General features: G+C 43.3%; 1 protein-coding gene across 2 annotated transcripts in view; it reads left to right on the forward strand.

Moving 5' to 3' along the window:
* The window catches only part of LOC147009592 (uncharacterized), a 270,091-nt gene that overhangs the window by 51,507 nt on the left and 197,057 nt on the right, over positions 1 to 21,527 (forward strand). The window lies entirely within an intron of this gene.

Consider the following 21,527-nt stretch of genomic DNA (forward strand, 5'->3'; position numbering starts at 1 on the left):
TTTATGGTTTTCATCAACAATCTCTCTGGAAAATCCTTTTTATCTCTTTGCTGATGACTCCATTCTTTGCCGTACCATCTGTCATCCTTCAGACCAACAAGCATCAGCCTCTTCGCTCACTGCAGATCTGGGTAAAATTACAAACTGGTCCAACACGTGGAACATGTTTATCACTCCGGACAAATCTCACACTCTCACTATGTCTGTCCAAAAGGACCGTTTGGCAACCCCCCCCGCCCCCTCCCATCCACTTTCGCAACAATCCTCTGGAAGAAGACTTTTCCTTGAAGCTTCTGGGTCTCACTATCTGCCATGATCTTTCCTGGGAAAGCCACATTTCCAACCTGGCCCCCAAAGCCAATCACCGACTGGGAATCCTCCGTCGTGCAAAGTCCTTCCTCGGCCCACCTGAGCTCCTGACCACATGCAAAGTGTTCGTCCACAGCCTGATGGGGCATTTCTCTCCCCAGGGCTGGTGCTCCTGCCTCCCACCTTTCTCGGCTTCACCCTGTGGAAACCAAGGCATTTCGGATCATTGGCATCTCCCGCGATGAGGCTGGGTCTTTGGGCCTCTCACTCTCGTACCGCAGGCAGGTCGTTGGTCTTTCTCTCTTCTACCATCTCCTCTACGGTCTCGCCCCCCCCCCCCGCTGCTGTGTCTGTGATTTGTCCCCACCATATTTCCGCAGGGTGCTCAAGGTCCACCAACAACCCCATTATGGTAAAACTACCAAAATCACGAATCACTGCTCACCTTCACTCTTTCATTCCTCTTTTTCCCCACCTTTGGAATAAACTCCCTCACTCGATTCAATCCCATTCTTCCCTCCAGGCCTTCAAAACAGCTGTTCACCACCACCTCTTATCACCCCCAATCCAAATCCTTGATCTTTTCTACCCCCGTTAATCCACCCCAAGCCCACCTCCTTAAAATTCCCTGCTTTCCTTCCTGAAAGCCCCTGTAATGTCCATCTTCTATTCCCCTTGTTCCCTGCCACATCCCTCTCCCTTCCACAGATCTCCTAATGTCTCTGTTCACCACTGTTTTGTCCTTCCCACTCTTGTCTCATGCCACCCTTGCTGTGCGTTGTGTGTTAGCTCTCATACGAGCCTCGACAAGGTATACAAAAAATAAATAAAAAGCGTCCAACGTGAATCTTAATCTTTTCCGAAAAAAGAGACTTCTCCAATGTTTCGTTAGTTCTCCTGAAAAGGTAATGCAACCCTTAGTCATTGCTTCAGACACAAAGGATATAATCTGTGCATTGACTGATGTAGTGTTTGTTGGATTCCTTGAGATTACAGACAGAGATAGAACTACAAAGACAAAATGTAGACAAAATATCATTGGCTAGCAGACTTTGGGAGATGGCGTTCTGTCGTAATGTACGTAATGTTTTCGATTTGATCGACATGGGAACTTATCTCAGTCAGAGATTACCCCCTCACTCTGATATGACACCTATTTTGTTGTATAATATTTGTCGATCTGTTTTATTGTGTGACACATTATGAACATTTTCCTTTTTGTCTTTATACATTCTCTCTTGATTTTAATTTGGTACTTTGATCAAGTTTGATTATCTAATGATCAAGCTGCTGCACAAACATAGTGAGACCCTTCTTACAATGGAACAGGATGACAATTGGCAGAACAGATAATTCTGTGGCAGCTTAATCACTTCCCAGCTCACAAATCTGACCTGTGATTGAGACAGATTTGTTCATATCATGAGATACACACTACTTCTTGTTTCATGTGTAGCACTTGGCTGCAGATGGGTGGCATCATTTGCTGGGCTGCACAGCTGTACCGCTGATGCAGTACCTCTTGAAGGTTAGAGCGGGAATTTGGAATTTGTTTAGGGTGCCGGCGATAGCTTGGCTCGTCTTCGCGAAGGACACCATGGGATCTTTTAACATACACCAACTAACGCAGGCACGCATGATACTGGTTGAATGTCCATCCAAGGGACAGCACACATATTGATGAATCGCCCGACTTGTGCAGCACCAGGATGAGAGTTTATAGCTGAGTCGGGATTCAAACCCTGGCTAGATACTTTAGAGGCAAGCGCACATACATCTGAGCTATCCTGCCAGCCAGTAAGATGCACACAGGGTGGTATGTTACACATCACACTCTCTTTGGTGTGGAACGACTAGCGGCTGTGCTGTCCGTGCTCACATATATTAATAGTCTTCATGGTCCTTTGGGCTGGTAATTTGATTTGAAAAACATCATAATTACAGGTTATTTATTTAAGTCTTTTTATATTAGGAAGAGAGAGGTGACAGAGGATAGAAAAGCAATTGACAATGGAGGAGTGGGCTCACATTTGGCCGCAGCAAGCAAGAGGATGAGTTAACAAAAGAGGTGGAAGAGGGAGGAAGGAAACACTGTACTGTATTCTACAAGTAAGAGCGTTGCTTTAGGGAAGGTTACTGGGAGTACAATTGATCGCTGGTAGATATAGTGAATGACTGTAGATTAATGTACCACCTGCTTGACGCCCTGGAAAGAAGGGCCTTGGCCCCCTGATCTGAACAAGAAAAACCTTTTTCCTTGTCTGAATGTTTTCAATGCCAATTGTAGGATACGAAATTGCTTTCAAGGTATTTGTATCAACGATCAGTGACGTCAAAATTGTAAGAAACATTTCTGTACAGGTGCCAAACTCTCCGCCATATCAACCATCCTCTTTCAATGATGCAGATACCAAGGCTGGAAATCGTGGCAGATACGAGTGTACTTTCAGCTCACCAGACCAGATGAAAATAGATGGGAGTGATAACAATGTCAGTTATGCCACGCCGAAGGGCAAGACTACTGACAGACATAAAGAGGATAAATATTTAGAAAATCTGGCGGCCACATCAATGTACTAGATTCTAATGTTAGACGTTTGGTTTGATATCACTACTTAGCCAGTTAATCATCTCAGAGGAAAGTTATTTTATTAGACGGATCAAACGGTGCCTTGCGTTGATGTTATGAGGGTAAGGTCCCAAAAGTAGAGATGGACTCCTCCAGGAAAAGCATGGAAGCAGTTGATTTTGGCACAACTCGTGATTTCGATTGGAATCTTTACTGCCGAGCCAACAAGAAGCTCGACGAGCCTCGTACTTTCACATCCATTTATTCTTGAACTTGCTTAGCCAGCAGATTTTGAGTCACTGATGGACTACCTGCCACGCGGATCCTTGGTGATTCCATATGTATACATATTTGGCATCGTTTTGATTTTTTTTTTAAAAAACCCAAAAAACAAACAAACAATAGCTGAGAATCGGCCTCAAATGTATCGGTCTACATGTAAATTTGTTTGTGGGTGTGATTCTATTTTAAAGTGAAATGATATCAGCATTTTTATCCCATCGGTACAAAACATTGCCATGAGAATAAAGGCAAGTCACTTGTATAATGGGGCTGACAGGATGGCCTGGATGTACGCCCACTCGCCTCTGAGCTGTCTAGCCTGGGTTCGAATCCTGACCCAGCTATAAACCGTCATCCCGGCGTTTCACAGGCAGAGTGATTTATCAATGTGTGCGCCGGGAAGTTAAACTGGCGTCACGTCTGCCGGAATTTGTTGGTGGACGCTAAAGATCCCACGGTGTCCTACGTGAAGAGTGGGCGAGCTATCGCCGACACCCTGAACAAATTACAAAGTTATTGCTTTAACCTACACGAGGCACTGCTGTCTCCAAGAAAATAATATTCCCCACAAGCATGTGGCACACAAAAGAAGAGAAACCTCAATCTCATTACCTATTGGGACCAATTCGGACCAGTGTCGTGGTGGACACGGTTGTCCGAGGACTGGTGCTTCGTCATCACCTGACATTCGACTTTGGGTTTTAGAATAGATATTTTGATGATTTAATTATTTTATCACAGGATGAAAGTGAACAACTTTATGTCGTCTTGACTTATAACAAATTGCAACTTTTGAGTGTTGAAACTTTCTTGGCACAAGAAAGGCACTCAGACGATTATGCCGCTGACCCGACAGCAGCCTGCCATGCTGGTGTTGTGAGAAACCATTGTTGAAGGCAGACCTTGACAGACGACAAGACCATGGATGGAATGGGGAGGGTTTTAAGGACAACATCAAACACTGTGAAGAATGTTCGGCATCCTTTGAAAGATGGTTGCTTTGAAATGAGGCATTTTCAGGAAGCCGGAGGATTGTTCAATCCGAGGCTAAAAGCTGCACGTAGTCTGAAGCAGTCACAATAATGGAGAATGAGTCGTGCTTATCATGGTGTGTGTGTGTGTGTGTGTGTGTGTGTGTGTGTGTGTGTGTGTGTGTGTGTGTGTGTGTGTGTGTGTGTGTGTGTGTGTGTGTGTGTGTGTGTATCAGCCTGGTGTTAGCTTCGTGGTTAGGGTGGTGGCTTGGGATTCTAGGGTCCTGAGTTCAAGCCCTGTTGGCTGCTGAATTAATACACCAGGGGGTTGATTCAGCCAAGAAGGGAGAGGGATGTGGTGGGAAACACGGGGTATACAAGATGGACATTACAAGGACTTTCAGGAAGGAAAGCAGGGAATTTGAAGGAGGTGGGTTTGGAGTGGACCAACCGGGGTAGAAAAGATCATGGTTTTGGATGGGGGAAGATAAGAGATGGTGGTGAACAGCTGTTTGAAGACCTGGAGGGAAGAATGCGATTGAAGAGAGTGGGAGTTTGTTCCAATATCAGGAAAAAAAGAGGAATGAAAGAGTGAAGGTGAGCATTGATTCTTCATTTTGGTAGTTTCACAAGAAGGTGGTTTTCCGAGGACCTTGAGCACCCTGCGGAAATATGAGCGGGACAGATAGCAGACAGAGCAGGGGGGGAGGGGCGAGACCAGAGAGGAGACGGTGGAAGACAGAAAGACCACTGACCTGCCTAAGAGAGAGAGTGAGAGACCCAAAGACTCAGCCTCACCGCGGGAGATACTAATGATCCTAAATGCCTTGGTTTCCACAGCTTGAAGTCGAGAAACGTGAGAGGTGGGAGCACCAGCCCAGAGGGGAGAGCAGTACTCCATCAGGCTGTGGATGAAAGCTTTGTAAATAGGTAGAAGCTCAGGTGTGCCAAGGAAGGTCTTTGCACGATGGAGGATGCCCAGTCGGTGACTGGCTTTGGAGGCCAGGTTGGAAACGTGGAAAGAAAGTGTGTGTTGTGGAAAGTGTGTGTTTCACAGGAAAGATCATGGCAGATAGTGAGACCCAGAAGCTTGAATGACAGGACTTCTTCAAGAGGATTGTTAAGAAAGTAAGTGTGTGGTGGGGGGGGGGGGTCCAGATGGTTCTTTCGGAGAGACATCGTGAAAGTGTGAGATTTGTCAGGATTGAAAGACATGTTCCACGTGTTGGACCAGCTTGTGATTTTATCCAGGTCTGCAGAGAGTGAAGAAGCTGCTGCTTGCCAATCTGAGGGATGACAGTTGTTTCAGCAGAGGGTGGAGTCATCAGCAAAGAGATAAAGAGGATTCTTTTAAGTGATTCTTCACCTTTGAGAGATGGGGCCAAAAACGATACATGGCATGATGTCTCCAAAGGTTGTGGATGAGTTATGACGAAACTTGGTGGATGAGTTAGTTAGGTGACAAGAACAAGCAGATTCGATTTTGGTTCAGATCCAGATCCAGACCTGCCCTATCACTGAGATGCAAAATGTAAACTGTTCAGCCTGGCGGTGGTATGCGCTCTACCAAGTGTCTGTTCTCATTGCCAATTGTTTCGGTGCACTGATGAGTAATGTCACGGAGGATGCACACAGTTACAAAGTACTCATAAACCTCCAAAGGAAGAAGAGATGAGGTTGGTTTTTCAGAAACTATCACTGGTAGCTGATACTTCAACAGGTTAGGAAGGTAGCATAACCTTCATGGTAGAATATCACCAAATTTGGAGGAACTTGTCCCCGCACCTCATTCTGCATGCATAATATTTACTACTCTTGGCCACAACTTCATGACAGTAAAGAGATGAGAACAAAGAAAGGAAGGAAGATTGCCAAAATCTGCATAAAAAAAGGTTTAGCAAATGAATAGGAAGAGGAGGGACAATACCCCACAACTTATGGACAATGCTGCATAATGACATGCAGCAATATAGTATATAAAAAACTTGGTTGTTCAAGGTAGAAGAAGGGACTTGCAGATGTGGGATTTTCAATCTACTTACCTACTACTAGATAACGTGACGAGTACAACTGATCATGTGTGGGAAAGGAAGACAATACCCCACAACTTATGGACAACGCTGAAGTATTTATTTGACGTGGATATGGAGTGGAGGAGGGAGGGTGTGGCGGTGGTAGGGAGCGGCAGAGACCAAGACTGAGGGACAATTTAGGCCGGAGTGAGCGAGAATTAGGCAAGTAACAGCAACATCAGAAGGAGGCTTAAAAGGAGGAGGCTGGGGTGTAAGAACACAGATATTCAGGCAGGAGGGGGTAAGAGGAAGATGCGGAAGTCTGCACTCCAGAACAACTACATGTTCCAAGGCTGGCCGCCCCGACATGGCAATTTTTAGCCAACTCGCACTCTTTGGTACTCTGTCCGAAGGAAGGTTCGGTGCTGCCAGAGCGGTTGGATGGCAAGGATTGCATTGGGTTGTTTGCCTTTGCCTTCGCAGTGTAGTTAAGGCAGACATTTGTAATTTTTCAGGTTGCTGGTGGAAGCTCACCTTCTCTCCAAGACAAACACTTTGGTGTCTTTATGAACAACCAGCTCTTGTGAGCAGACAGGACACATGGCTTAATGTCCAAACCAGGGGACAGAGTGCTTTGCGATGTGACACCCTGTCTGTGAAGCACTAGAGCTGGGTTGACAACCAGACTAGACAGCTCAAAGGTAAGTGTCCTTGCGACCTCTTCGACAACTTCTCACACTTCAGCCAACTCGACCCTTGTAAATATATTGTCTCCTTGAAAATCAATTTATTATTGCTCCAACTACCCTTCATGGAAGGCTCTTCTAAGTAGATTCGACTACTCTCTCAGAAATATATCACTGTAAAATGTAAAAATTTCCATTTATTCACGGATCAGAGTGAACGACCTATCAGCCTCGAACTTGGTGTCGCTGGAGTTGATACTCCACAAGATGTCCTGAACACAGCTCGGCGTTCATTTAAATTGCAGAGCGCCAAATCTATGGTGGATCAGGGGATCATTAATGTCGCCAATTTGTTTGCACAAGCCGAGAACCCAACTCGTGTGTCCACTGGCCATTTGTTCAGTGCAGATAAAATGATCAATCCCAGGAACCACACGAATATACTAGAGCGGCACTCAGTAGAGCGCATACCTCCACCAGGTCGAACAGGTTACGTGTTGTATCCCACTAATAGTGATAGGCCAGATCTGGATCTGGACCTGAACCAAAATCGAATCGACTTGTTCTTGTCACCTACCTAACTCATCTACCAAAACTTTTTGGGATATCATGCTACGTATTGTTTTTTGGCCTCATTTCTCAATGGTAAAGAATCACTTAAAAAATAAAAATATATATTTGATCTCCTATACGGATCTGGATCTTCACCAAAATCGAATCAATTCACCCTTGCCACACACCCAACCTGTCCACCAAGTTTCCTCGGAATCCGAACACAATCTTTTGAAATACTCTGCAAACGGACAGACTAACTAACAGGCAGACAGACCGACGGATCTGAAAAAAACCTCTGAGCACCTTCGGTGGTGGAGATAATAAAGAACATTTCACCGTGAAAAATACAAATCAATGGAGGGAGACAAGGCCCTGCTAAGCATTGTCTTGGCAGACCTAATTTGAGGTTTATCAGAAACGTAAATTACGATATGCAACTAATATTCAATTGAGCCCGAGGAGTCCATTTTAGTTACAGTACTTTGGATCGTCTCTGCGCTCTCACGACACTTCATTTCGCTTGTCGTGCACATCAGGCCAATGGCAAACAGCATTGAAAAACCGAAATGGGATCTGCACTACCACGTTCTCTCCGACCACAAAAATGGTGCTAAAACAAACCAAGAAAGCTTTTCCATTAAAATCCATTCCAGGTTCGGTTTAATCCTCACATTGTTTGCCTGGAGTTTACAACCTCAGTCGCTGGACGCGACGTACACTGCAGACTGCGTATGCCGCATACAGTCAGCCGAACAACATGGAACATCATACTTTCCAGTCTGACGATTAAACAAGAGGCAATAACGTTTCAACATGAAGCCATCTGGATCTCAGCTCCATCAAGGCTACACAGTTCACTCGCAATACCCCAGGCCTTGCTTTTGACCCCCATGATTCGAGCGTGAAGCTTTCGGTGGACTCGCGCCGAGCAGATAGCAGTCTGAAGTTCTGAGTATCATGAAAGGAAAGCATTGTGGTATCAGCTTTACAGGAATTCTCCAAAAGCCGACAAACTACTCCTGGTTACGTGCAGTGAAGGCCCTTACATGAGAGATGCTATTCTTTGTTTTTCCCTTCCCTCCCACGCTCAGTGCATATAGTGCTGGCAGTGGGAAACCCACAGGGCCTTCTGTTCAATCCTGTGACTTCTCCTCTTTGCTTTTGCTTGTTTTCTGTTTCCGTGACTTTAGTACATGTACAAAACTGGGTTTCCTGCGGGAAGCACAACAACAAACTAAATTCCCCACACATTGCCCGGTGACATGAGAGTCTGGGTGGATACTTGAAGCAATAATGATGGGACAGTGCATTAATCATTGCGTTACCAAGAAAACGTCTCAATACCTCGCATGTAATTTTTTTATGAGGCCTTCGTTGTTCAGTTTAGTACAGAGATTGTTTCTCTCCATGAATGTGAGATTAATCTTTATTGTCAATACAATAGGTCTCTGTCTCTGTCTCTCTCTCTCTGTCTCTGTTTCCAGAGGCAGTTAGTTGGCTCGGACGAGTTTTAGTGATTTGCCTTGATATCAGTCATCAGGACAGGAATTTTGGAATTCGGCCAGAAATGCGATGAAAACACATACTCTTCGCGAAAGTCACCATCAGGTATTTAACGTCCACCAGCTGATGCTAGCAGACGGGACACATGGCTTAATGGCATCCCAAGGGACGGAACACTTTTGTGATGCACCAATTGAATGCTGCCTGTGACACACCAATTGAACAGTTTTAACATAGCGGGGTGGGGGATCGAACCCAAAACCACACATTTCAAAAGGAGGTATTAAGCCTCTGCACTCTCATGTTCGTGGACCCACAATAGCTAATTGAAGATTAATCTTATCACAGCTTTTGGGGCTGGCAGGATGGCCTCGGCCCTAGAAGTATGCATATTTGCCTCGAACCCGTCTCGCCTGGGTTTGAGTCTCAGCCCAGCCCAGCAGCAGCTACCCTGGTGTTTCACAGGCAGTATGATTCATCAATGTGTGTGCTGTCCCTCAGATGGCCATGAAACTTGGTGTTCTGTCTGTCAGCATTAGTTGGTAGACAGTAAAGATCACATGGTGTCCTTCACAAAGTCGATGAGATATCGCCAGCACCATGAACAAACAAGGAGACAAGCCGCTAGGTGGCGATGGGTCGCCAAGCATGGAAACTATGAGATATAGAGCAAAATGGATGTCATATAGCAGATAGGGAATCACCTTAAGATTATGCATATCAAATCTCATCCAGTTCCATCTACTGATAACTACTAGGTATCCATTTGAATGAAAAGTACCGAAAATGCGGTTTGAAATCGGAAATCCCAAAAGTTCGAGGGGGTGCTGTGGGTGAACAAAGATCTAAATCGAAAATCCGGCTCGATCGTTTGTGCACAATGTATTCCAGATGATTAGTGGGATTTTCATGACCATCCGAACATAACCCTAGGAGGAGTAGCATTTGGCGCGAAGACACCTCCAGGTCTCGCATATTATCGATTTTTGCACCAATTGACCTTTGACCCCTGACCTAAGCGAAATCGGTCAATATGTCCTGAGGCAAAGTTGTACTCATTGAGTACCATGAACCTGCAAAGTTTCATCCATATCGATGCACTCACCTGGTCGCTAGGGGCCTTCAATTAGAGGGGCCTTCAATTCAACGCTAGGGCCTTCAAATTAGAGTATGCGCGAATTCAATTCGCGCATACTCTAATTGTAGGGGGCGCTGTGGGTAAAGTATTCCATATATCACAAAAACCGGTATATATTTTATAGAGCATCACCTGTAGATCATTCGTGCCAAATTTCATAAACTTACGTGGGATAATGGCTTTCGGAATTGATTTCACGTGAACGGTACCGATTTTGAAGGTTTTTTGGTTGTTGCTCGGGAACCAAAGCGTCCCGAGCAACCATCGCAATTTCCAAATCACTAGGTCATAACATGTACCTACCACCCGAGTTTGGTCAAAATCCGCCCACGTTTATTACCAATTATGCTGATGACAAACGAACAAACATCCAAACAAACGGACAGAATTACTGACAATAAGGGTCACCTATTTCGGCGACCCAACAAACAGACATAAAATGTCTTAGCCCCCATGGTTTTAGTAGTTTTGCTATATGGAGTTAAAGGGCTAACCCATATTAACATTTATGTGTACTAGTGCATGCCCGTAGATGCGTGGCCGTACGTGCAAACCCTCCCCACCCCCCGCAAAAAAACTCAAACCGCGTGCCAGAAACAACAACCACACAAGCCGTTCCTTTGCTTTCACGTGCCCGTACGTGCGTGGCTGTACGTGCAAAAAAAAATATATATATATATATACTTTAAAACCGCTTGCCAGAAACAACTACACAGGCCGTTCCTTTGCTCTCGTGTGCCCATATGTGCGTGGCCAAAAATGTAAAAAAAAAAACAACAACTTTCAAACAACTACACAGGCCATTCCTTCACTCTCATAAATGACGACTGGATTGGGGCATTGTGTTTATCTATAAATGCGGATAAGAAATCGAGAAATTATTAGAATACAGTAAGTCATCACTATCCAAAAGTAGTGCGTGCCCGTACGGAATGTTCACATCATTCCACGAATTATCGCTTGTATTGAAGTAACAACTGCTGTGATACTTTCACACAGAGTTAATTAAAATCAAGTTTACCTCCCTGTCTTTGCTTGCCATGACATTCGCTGCCATTTACCATTGGCACTCCTACCCCACGGTAACTAAGGCACCGATCTATCCCCATCGTAACCAGCACGGCACGTGACGTCATCGTCCGCCGGCCGTGTACCGGCCTACGCAGCCACGCCTACGCAGCACGTGTCCTGTCATTGGTTGGTAAATAAATGGCCATAACTTGGGAATCACTTGTCCGATTAATATCAAATCTTGAAAAGGCACATACTCAGGTCCCCAGCAATATATCTGGCAAGTTTCAATTGGATTGGACCAGTGGTTGTTGGGAAACAGCGGTCACAGACACACAGAAACACACACACAGACACACAGAAACACACACACACACATTGCTGGAATTATAGATAGATAAAATGAGGTCAATGAGATGACAAATGAAGGGTTGAATGCAGACTGCAGAGCAATGAGTAAGGAAACCCATCGTTGTGAATCGTTTTTACCACCAAATTGAGATGTATTTCATTGGCAAGCACGTTGAGTAGAGCTGAATTCCTTAACAATTCCAAAGGCCACAGCGTTTTGACAATTGGAAACAAAAAGAAGTTGTGCACTTTTTTTGATAAATTATTTTTGGAACAATTTTTCTTCAATAAATAAATAATAATAAAAATCGTCTCCATGTACATTGTACACACCTTTATCTCGTTAGCACCTCTTCATAAACAACATCGATGAGGAAACGGCGCTTCTTCTTTGTTTCCTCGTCCAGGTCAAGAATACGGAGGCTTTTAACGGCCAATTATTCAATTAGCGCCAACGTATTTTGCCTTTTCGCAAGGAAAAACACGAAGAGAAGAGAAGAGAAGAGAAAAAACCCGTAATGGCGAACGCGGCTGAGTTTCTCTTCCCCATCGACCACCGCTACGCAGCAACGGTTCCTGTCATTGGTTGGTAAATAAATGGCCATAACTTGGGAAGCACTTGTCCGATTAATATCAAACCTTGGAAAGGCACATCCTCTGGTCCCCAGCAATATATCTGGCAAGTTTCAATTAGATCGGACCAGCGGTTGTCGAGAAACAGTGGTCACACACACACACACACACACACACACACACACACACACACACACACACACACACACACACACACACACACACACACACACACACACACACACACACACACACACACACATTGCTGGAATTATAGATAGATGCGCAACTTATTTGAGTGGTCATGTGACATGGAAGATTGCGTACGATTGGGCAAGATTGTGTAAGTAACAAAATGGCTGCGTGCCATGTTTGAACAAGATTGGTAAATGAATGTCCGAGAAATGGTTGAGGACTTGTTCAACATTGGGGGGTTTTTTCCAACTAAAATGGCCGCCAGTTGGCCATCTTAGATCTGATCTTGAAAAAAAATGATGGGCTTATGTAAGCCATCATTCTTTATCTGTTTGCCAAGTTTGAACAAGATCGGTCCATACATGTCAACGATATGGCTGCAGACGCACAGACAGATGGACACGTACGGACGAAACTCAATCCATAAGCCCCCATTAAGTCCAACGGAGGCTAATTTCAAAATTCCTTCCCTAACTTTCGTCGAACATCAGGCCTGGCCATCTGGTTCATGAAAGACTTGGGCCAAGCTTCCCCTGGCCAACCCCACAAAAACGCACCAAATAATTGTTGCTTTTAACGAAGAAGAAGAAGAATCTGATCTGGTGATAAAAGGTTTGGACTTTAAATATTAACTCAACTCAAACTTCAAAGACTAAGAATGAATAGATTTGATCAGGGTTGAATGTTTACTTTTATATACACCCTCATGCGAAAATATATGTGCAAGCATTGAATGCAACATATTGCCCATCTCTGTACATTTCTGTGGAGGTAGCCATGCCTTTCTTAATGTCAGTCTGTGGTTGGCTATGTGAGATGTCGCATGCAATTTTAATAGCCAATCAGGGACTCACTAAGATAAGCCGTGGCTGCCTCCATCATAATTATGCAGAACTTCACAAAAGTTGCACTTGTTCCCTTTTGATGTCCAGTATTTTGATTTTTTTTTTTGTTGCCATATGTGGAAGCGAAGTAGAACATTCAATCTTGATGACACCTCGTATGGTTGAAATTTCGGGTTTGTTTCCCAGACAAGGACATGAGTTCACTGCACGGCTTGTAGGCTGCTCCGAGCCGATTCCCAATTCCCCTCCCTCTTCTCCCATCCACATCTTTCACGGCTTAGATATGGGCAATGGCGTGGAGGAAGCAAAGTCGGGGGCACGTGATGGAATTCCAGTGTAGGCCTTACCCAAACATGTACCTTTTTGGCTTGCGGTAGCGATGTGAGTGTTTTGTTTTGTTCACACGATATGTTTCTGGTGCTCAAAGGTTCGTGGCAAACAATCCTTGCACCGTTCACGTGACGAAGTACCGTGTTTCACACTTGCAGTAGATCATCAGAAATACTTGTTTCCAGTTTCACACAGATGATACCCAAAAGATAATCAGCACAGGAGTGATATTCCATTTATTTATTTAATTCACTTGGTGTGGTGATGTTACCAACTACTCATGTGGCGGTTTAACTCTCCTTCGATAATTAATAGCCCATTTCGGCCTAGTCGGGCCTGGCCAATACGTCTTCATTTGTCCATCTTTTTCAGTGCACTTTTACATTCCACAATCTTGTCCTGCAATGCGAGGTTAATTGTGCGGTCAGCCCGTTTGCCTTTTGCATTAATTCTGCAACAAAAACATGTCATGCGATGTAATGTTGCATTTCTGCCTGTGAGCTGTGCGGAGAGCCCACGGGACGGTTCAAGTTCTCTTCGTAGTGAGTGAGCCTTGAGCGGCGCTGTGCTGATCCTATGGAGCAAGTATGGATGTAATTGGCCCTAGAACGGTGTGTAGGAGGAGTAGCATGACAAACATACACACAAACACCGGTCCATGAATTATCGCAAAGGACACCAGCGTGTTGGGCCCAAAGTTGACTCTGCATCACTCTTCATGTAGAGGTTAAAAGTTACTTGCTTGGTCTTCTTCTGTACGACCAGTTGCTTGATTTTTCTGTGACCCCAGCTTTGCATCTCGTATGCTGTTTTGATTCATCATCGTCTATTCATTGCTTCCTTCGCATCTCCTTGATATAATTACCTCTGCCACTGAAGGTGGTATTCACCCCCTTTTTGGCTGCCTGTTTGTCTGTGAGCAGGATATCTCAAAAAGTTGTCGGCAGATTCGGCCAATCTTTATGGAAAGGTTGGGTGTTTGACAAGGACGAATTGATTAGATTTTGGTGAATATCTGGAATCAGATCTGGCTACTGGAATTATTTAATTTTCAAAAAGAGATTCTTCACCATTGAGAGATGGAGCCAAAAACAATACATATTTACAGCACAATATCGAAAAAAGTTGTGCATGAGTTATGACAAAACTTGGTGGATAAATTGGTTCGGTGGCAAGACCAAGCCGATTCGATTTTGGTTTAGGTCCATTTCCATATCCAGCTTATCCGTGGGGTAGAACACGTAAACTGTTCATCCTGGCGTAGGTATGCTCTCTACTGAGTGCTGTTCTCGTTGCTTCTTTATTGGCTTAGCCAGATCCGCATGATCTGCAACAATCAGATTGTCTCCTACATTATATTACCGATAATATCCTTGTAGTTTTTGTTTTCCAAGTCCATGTAAATCATGACTTGGAGTTAACTGTCCAATCCTATAGTTAAAGGGGAATTATGCCCTAACATGTTGACTAGTGTCGGCATGTAGCATACATTTTATTTAGCTCCGAGCAAATAAGTTCGCTGTTGTGAAAAAAATAACTCAGAGAACATTTTTCTTTTCCCAGTTGTGGTTGGGAACTCGTATATTGTGAGGATGCGAAGGCACAACCATGAAAGTAACCAATGGGCCAAAGGCCGGGAGATTTTTTTTTTGACTGTTCGGTGGTCTTCAAATGGGTCAAAGCGTAGCATCCTTTGCTGGGTCTTCACGTGACCCCCAGGTTAAAGAAACTTTTCGATGCCGCTTGGGTGGATCTCTCGGTCTTTTGTATAAAAGTGCAACCGCACCCTTTAAGAGTAAGTCAATTTTGGTGACAAATTCCCTTATAGGGGTGTCCACCTGTTCGACCAGGCAACCGGGTAAACGTATTCCTTGTTCACTTGCCTGTGACCTATTTTTATAATAAAGTTTATTATAGGACTACTGTACGAGCACAGCATCCATGGGATTGTGTGTACTACAAAGTGCCCATTCACTTGTGGTGAGCCACTGCCTTATTTTCCATCCATGTGCAGCTTCTGAGCGATGTTGCAAAACACATTATCCATTTACATTCAGAAAAATAGAGCGGTTGTCTCCGCTCGCCTTGTCATTGGAAACTCAGCATGGCCGTTAGCTGAAGTTGTATAAGCCAGGCCTTATGATTTAGTACATTTGTACCAGATGTGGCATAGCGAACATAACGGCGTGACCTTGTGCCCAGAACTCTAGAGGTTATCGAGGTTCCGCAGGGACATCGGGACAAAACATGAATGTCACTGTAGCTTGTGAAAGCTCAAACCTAATGACCCTCCGGGGATTGATTGTGTTCTGTTGATAATTTACTCGTGTTGTTTTTACAATCGTCCGTGAAGAAACCAGCTGTTATCAAGATCCACTCTACTGGCCGAGGGTTCTGCGGAAATGCAATAGAAGGTTCCAATAACGAACGAGGAGCTTCTTGGAGGTGGAGATATTACAGTTGTTTGAGACGGTTGAGTGCTGGGATCTTCTTATCTATGTACTCCTCAGTTGTTGCTCGATACTCTAATTGACATCACAATTGTGAAGGCCTCGTTTATTTATTTATTTATTTATTTATTTATGGGATTTTTGGATACAGTCAAGGCTCATGGAAGAGATAGAACACTTAACGTATCAGGACACAACATAACAAAAGGAGTCTGAGAGAGAGAGGGAGAAGGGGGGGGCAAGGTTTTATCCTTCAACCGTGCCTAATTGAGGGAGACTTGGACAAATAAGGGATGTGGGGAGGAAAGAGGGGTAACTTGTATTTGGCCTTAACTCGGGTTTGCCACAGAGTGGACATCTGCTCGAAAACCCCATGTTACAAAGCTCAACGGGTGCGTACAGCAGAAGGTTCCACGGTAGAGGAAATGCAAAACGCAGCTCCACATCTGCTTAACCCAACTATCTTGTGGTATCCAAGCCAAAAGGCAAATTAAGAGGATGGAAATATTTTCCACAACAGCTTTAAGATCCATTGTCCCATGCATTAATTTTTTCGGGGGCACGCATTGAAAGTTGGAAATCACAATTTTAGGAGCGAAACGAAGTTGAACCTCTGAGGCCTGGGTTCGAAAGGAGATTTGCTTTCCTGCCGTAATCACCAAGCTTGGGCAACTTGATTCCCATCTGATGGATAAGCATTCCTATACTCTCCTCCTGGTACCTTGTTAATGCTTCCATGCATTGTATGACACAGGAAGCAAATCGGGAATGAAAGGGTTTAACTTGCGGAATGCTTCACCAGATTTCCATGTTTATACGATGACATTGACATCCTCATCTTTTTTCGGTCTTTTGTATTTTCCTTAAAAAGTTTAACGGAACCATATTTTCTTGGGAAAGCTCACTCAAGAAGGGAGGGTCGTTACTTGGGGTATTCAAAATAATCTTTGCAAGAGGGGTACTCTTCCTTAACAACTTGATACTTAACATTCCCTTTTAAAAATTTCTCTCGCATTCAGCTGACGAATATACTTGCCTGTACCTTTTGAGCTTTAGTCATCTGCATGCATGCTCATGACGTCATGACAAAACATGCCTCTTCAGTGAAGTGTGTTCAAATTTTTGGAACTGATGCACAGGGTTTCTTCTGTGATCGATATTGAAGGAAAATCGTGGTGGGTGTGACGCATGCATGGCAAGACTAGTGCAACTGTGTGTCCTGTGTGGGAAGCTCTGTTTTTCTATTAGCCACTGTGAGGGTTGTAGCTGGAGCAACCGAGGGCTGATTCAGCTGGCCTGCCATGGGTTGTGTTTCAGTCTGGAGGGTGTGATACAAGTCAAATCTGTATCACATGGCCACAGCAGAGAATTTTTTTTCTTTTCAAGCGTCCTTTGTAGATAGGTGGCTTTTCTGTGCAGGTTATATAGCACCCATTTTGATTTTCATTCAAACAAGTGTATCTCATATCATACATGTACTGTAACCTGGGGCTGACAGGATGGCCAAGAGGTACACACACTTGCCTCTAAGCTGCTAAGCTGTCTAGCCTGGGTTCAAATCCTGACCCAGCTATAAACTGTCATCCCAGTGTTTCATCCATCAATGTGTGTGCTGTCCCTTGGATGGACATTCATCAATGTGTGTGCTGTCCCTTAAATGGGTGTCCTGTCTCGCAATGCTAATAGTTGGTGGATGTTAAAGATCCCATGGTGTGAAGAGTAGGTGAGATATTGTTGGCACACTGAATAAATTCCAAATTCTTACCCTAACCAGCAGAGGGCACTGCATTAGAGGCACAGCTGCACCCTCAGCTAATGATGCCACCCTGCAGCCTACCCTGCGAATTGGGTTTTCAAAACACTTATGTTAACACTCATTAAGATATAACTAATTAATTATTAAATGCTCATTAACCCCTAAGTAATTTTCATGACATGTATGTATATATATATATATATATATATATATATATATATATATATATATATATATATATATATATATATATATATATATATATATATATATATATATATATATATATATATATATATATATATATATATATATATATATATATATCATGGACACCATTTTTGCTTAAATATTGAATTCTTCATTGTGCAACTTGTAAGGGCCCTGTCACACCTTGACATTTTAGCCAGCAATGGCAACGTATAAAAATGTATGTAAAACGTTGGCGTACGCTGAAATTTTGATGTTTTTTTTTAAAGTTTTGGGCGTATTCATAACGTGTTAGTCGTATGCATAACATATTAGTATCGGGCACAAAACGTTTCGTTGTGTTATTGATAACTTTTACCAACGAATGCTTAGCCTGTTGTCGGCGTTCACAACCTATGCCCAACGATAGTTTAACTGACGCATAGCGCACTAAACATATCACCGACGAACTCGTGGCGTAGCTTGTTAAGAACCTGCCGGACGCCGATTTAAATCATAACCGCCTGAGAATTTGAAGTGTCAACATCGCAGTCACACCTTGACGATTTTGCCAGCGTATGCCGACCTATGAAAAATGTGTCTAAAACGCTAGGCGCATGTCAAATACAGTATAGGTAAGTTGTGTATACGTTAAGAGTAGGCTGGAAAACAATGAAGTACGCTGTCATATTACGTGGTACGTGTAATACGTCGTGAAATTTCAAGCATGCTGAAAATTTTACGACGTACTCGGCGTATGGCTAACACGTTCTGCATGCGTTGTCATATGTTCCTGGCACGCTCCGCGATCGTTTATAAACGATGGACACACGTTACTTGTAGGTTACTCATAAGTCGAAACACGTCAAGGTAATATTTAACATACCCGCAACCTAATTTTCAACCAATGGGTAACGTCCTTTTAACCTATGAGTAACGTGCATTGAACCTATTTGTAACTTGCCTTGAACCAATGACGAGAGTGCTATGAACCTATGAGTAACGTGCGTTTAACCTATGTGTAGCATGCTTTGAACCTAAGTATAACGTGCTTCTAACCATTGAGTAACATGCTATGAACCAATTTGTAACATATCTTAAACGCACATTGTCGTATGTAAACGAATTAGATTGACATCTTGTTTCTGAACACTTACTGAACATCCACAGCACTTACTGAACGTGTTTCTAACTTACATCTACCATGTAATGGCGTATTGGCAGCGTTAAGGGGAATCGGTATATACAAATGGGCTTCACAAGAGGAACCCATCATTGTTCCAGACTCCATGTTGAGTAGATGTCAATGCCAGTAGTATCAGTAGTAGCAATACTATAGTCATAGTTGGTGTGCGTGACAGTAGTAATAGTAGTAGTAGTTGTAGTAGTAGCATTGGTAGTAGTCGTGTGTCTATCAGTAGTAGTAGTATGTGAGCATGATGGGGAGGGTGTGGGTGATGATGGATCCTCTTATCATCCACGAATAGGAGACTACTTTGCACCATTGTTCGATGTTCTTTTCGGCTAATTTTTTTTCCTCATTCCCACGATGAAATATTTTTGTTTTACTTTTTAAAGTATTAAAAACGATTTTGACACATGCATAATGTACTAGTAATGAACACAGAACGCTTCGATAACTTATAGATAAGTTATACCAACGATTGATTAGCGTGTTTTAGGTGTCCACAACCTATGCCCAACGATAGTCTAGCATATGCAAAGCGTAATAATTCCCAAGCACGTTATTCATAGGTTATAAATAAGTCATGGGTACCCTAAACATTACTTTGATGTGTTTCGACGTATGAGGAACTTTCAAGTAGCGTGTTGCAAAGTGTGAACAACGTTCGTGTAGCGTGTTTACAAAACGTTACTCATAGGTTAGAAAGAAGTTTCGGGTACACGAATGTTACCTCTACACGTTTCGACTTATGAGTAACATACAATTAACGTGTGTCAACGATCGCATAACGTGCCTACAACTTATGGCCAGCGTAGCGGAACGTGTGAGCCAAACGCCGAGTACGTCGTAAAATTTCAAGCATGCAAAATTTTTTGGACAACTAAAAAGTACAAAGTTTTAAACCAGCGTAATACGACTTATGGTAGTGTTTTTCAGCGTGAACCTAACGTACACATAACGCACCCATAACGTATTCGACGTGTGCCAGCGTTTTAGACAAATTTTTCATAAATCGGCATACGCTGGCTAAATCGTCAAGGTGTGACAGCCCCTTAAAGTGTTCAATCACGCAGAGATGGTTCTGCTTAGCCAATGGCTGTGTTTATATGTCGTGCACTGAGTGAGAGGTGTATTCAAACTACAACAAGTTAGCAAGTTTGTTCGATGGAGATCACCATTTATCATCGGCAGCCTTTTATCTGGAGAGAAGTTTAGAGAGTTATGGCATAATTTCAGCACCTTTCAGAAACAACAACCTGGTGTTTTCAAATTTGCCACTTTAGTGGTATTTTAGCCAAAGGGAACATTCTGGCGTTAGGAAAGTAGGGGGGGTGGGAGAGAACAACTACTGGAGGAATCATGATATTTACGTCATCAATTGCATTTGTAAGAGTGGTGAAGACTCATGGAAGAGTATATACAAACTACGAGGGCATGAGGAGATATTATTGGACTTTTATATGAATGACAGAGGGATGAAACTTTTGGACTCGTAAAAGAATATTTGTGGAAAAATGAATGCAGAATGTGGGTTTCAAACTCGAGGTTGCAGCATCATGAGCAAAACACAGATAATAAAACATTGTACTCACCAATTCAAATAAGGAAATAAATTTTATGGATAGGCAAGAAATGCTTGAGCATGTAGGCCTTCTTCGGAAAAGCCTGTAGGCCAAAAGACTTCTTTGGAACATCCCTTGTTTGTTATTTCCAAATAAAATGTGGCTCCCACCCCCCCACCCCCTCTCCTTATTTTAATATTTTTTTTTCTAGTAACTGCATTTCCTTTTAAAATTACTGACATATATTGTAGGTTTTGAATAGCCAGAGCAAACAAGCCAAAAATGTTTTCATCTGACTTGTGGATGAAAGATAAGCCACAACATTAACTGATGAGGTACATAGTTGACATCGAAGTGGTTCAGCCGAGTGTGATTAGATTGATTCTGGGCCTAGCTAGACTAAGCTAGGAGGAGTGGCTGAAGGAGACGGGCCTTTGTACATTGAAAGGAGGCGATTGTGAGGGGATATGATAGATATGTTTAAGATAATGAAGGCTGTAGACAAAACAAGTGCAGAATATTGTTTCAGCAGAATGGACACTGACAAGACAAGCATGCACAGTTTCAGAGTGAAGAAGAGGAAGAGAGTTAGGATGGTAATAAGGTTTTGCTGTTCCACTCAGAGTAGTAGATGCATGGAATGGTCTCCTTGGAAAGGTAGTGGCAGCAGGAACACTCGATAGGTTTAAATTTGAGATAGATAAGTACCTGGAAGCATTGCGGATATTAGCAGGAATGGTGGGTATCTTCTGTATGGATTCGGAGTACGTAACCCTACAACTGTGTGCACCCCCCCCCACCTCCACCCTCTTCTAAAAAACCCATCCCAAAACAAAAATACTTTCAGAGGTTCATCAATGAGTGCCAGAGAGTGTTTTCGGAGAAAAATAATTTTTTTGGAAAAGAAAAATTGGATTTCTTCAAAATGCCAACAGGATTACAACAGCACTGGGTCATGCTGGATACCCCTTGGTATTATGTATGTGTGTGTGTGTGTGTGTGTGTGTGTGTGTGTGTGTGTGTGTGTGTGTGTGTGTGTGTGTGTGTGTGTGTG

The sequence above is a fragment of the Eptatretus burgeri genome, chromosome 17 (genome assembly GCF_056783735.1).
Source record: "Eptatretus burgeri isolate ZD-2024b chromosome 17, Ebu_testis_v1, whole genome shotgun sequence".
In the NCBI taxonomy this organism is placed as follows: domain Eukaryota; kingdom Metazoa; phylum Chordata; class Myxini; order Myxiniformes; family Myxinidae; genus Eptatretus; species Eptatretus burgeri.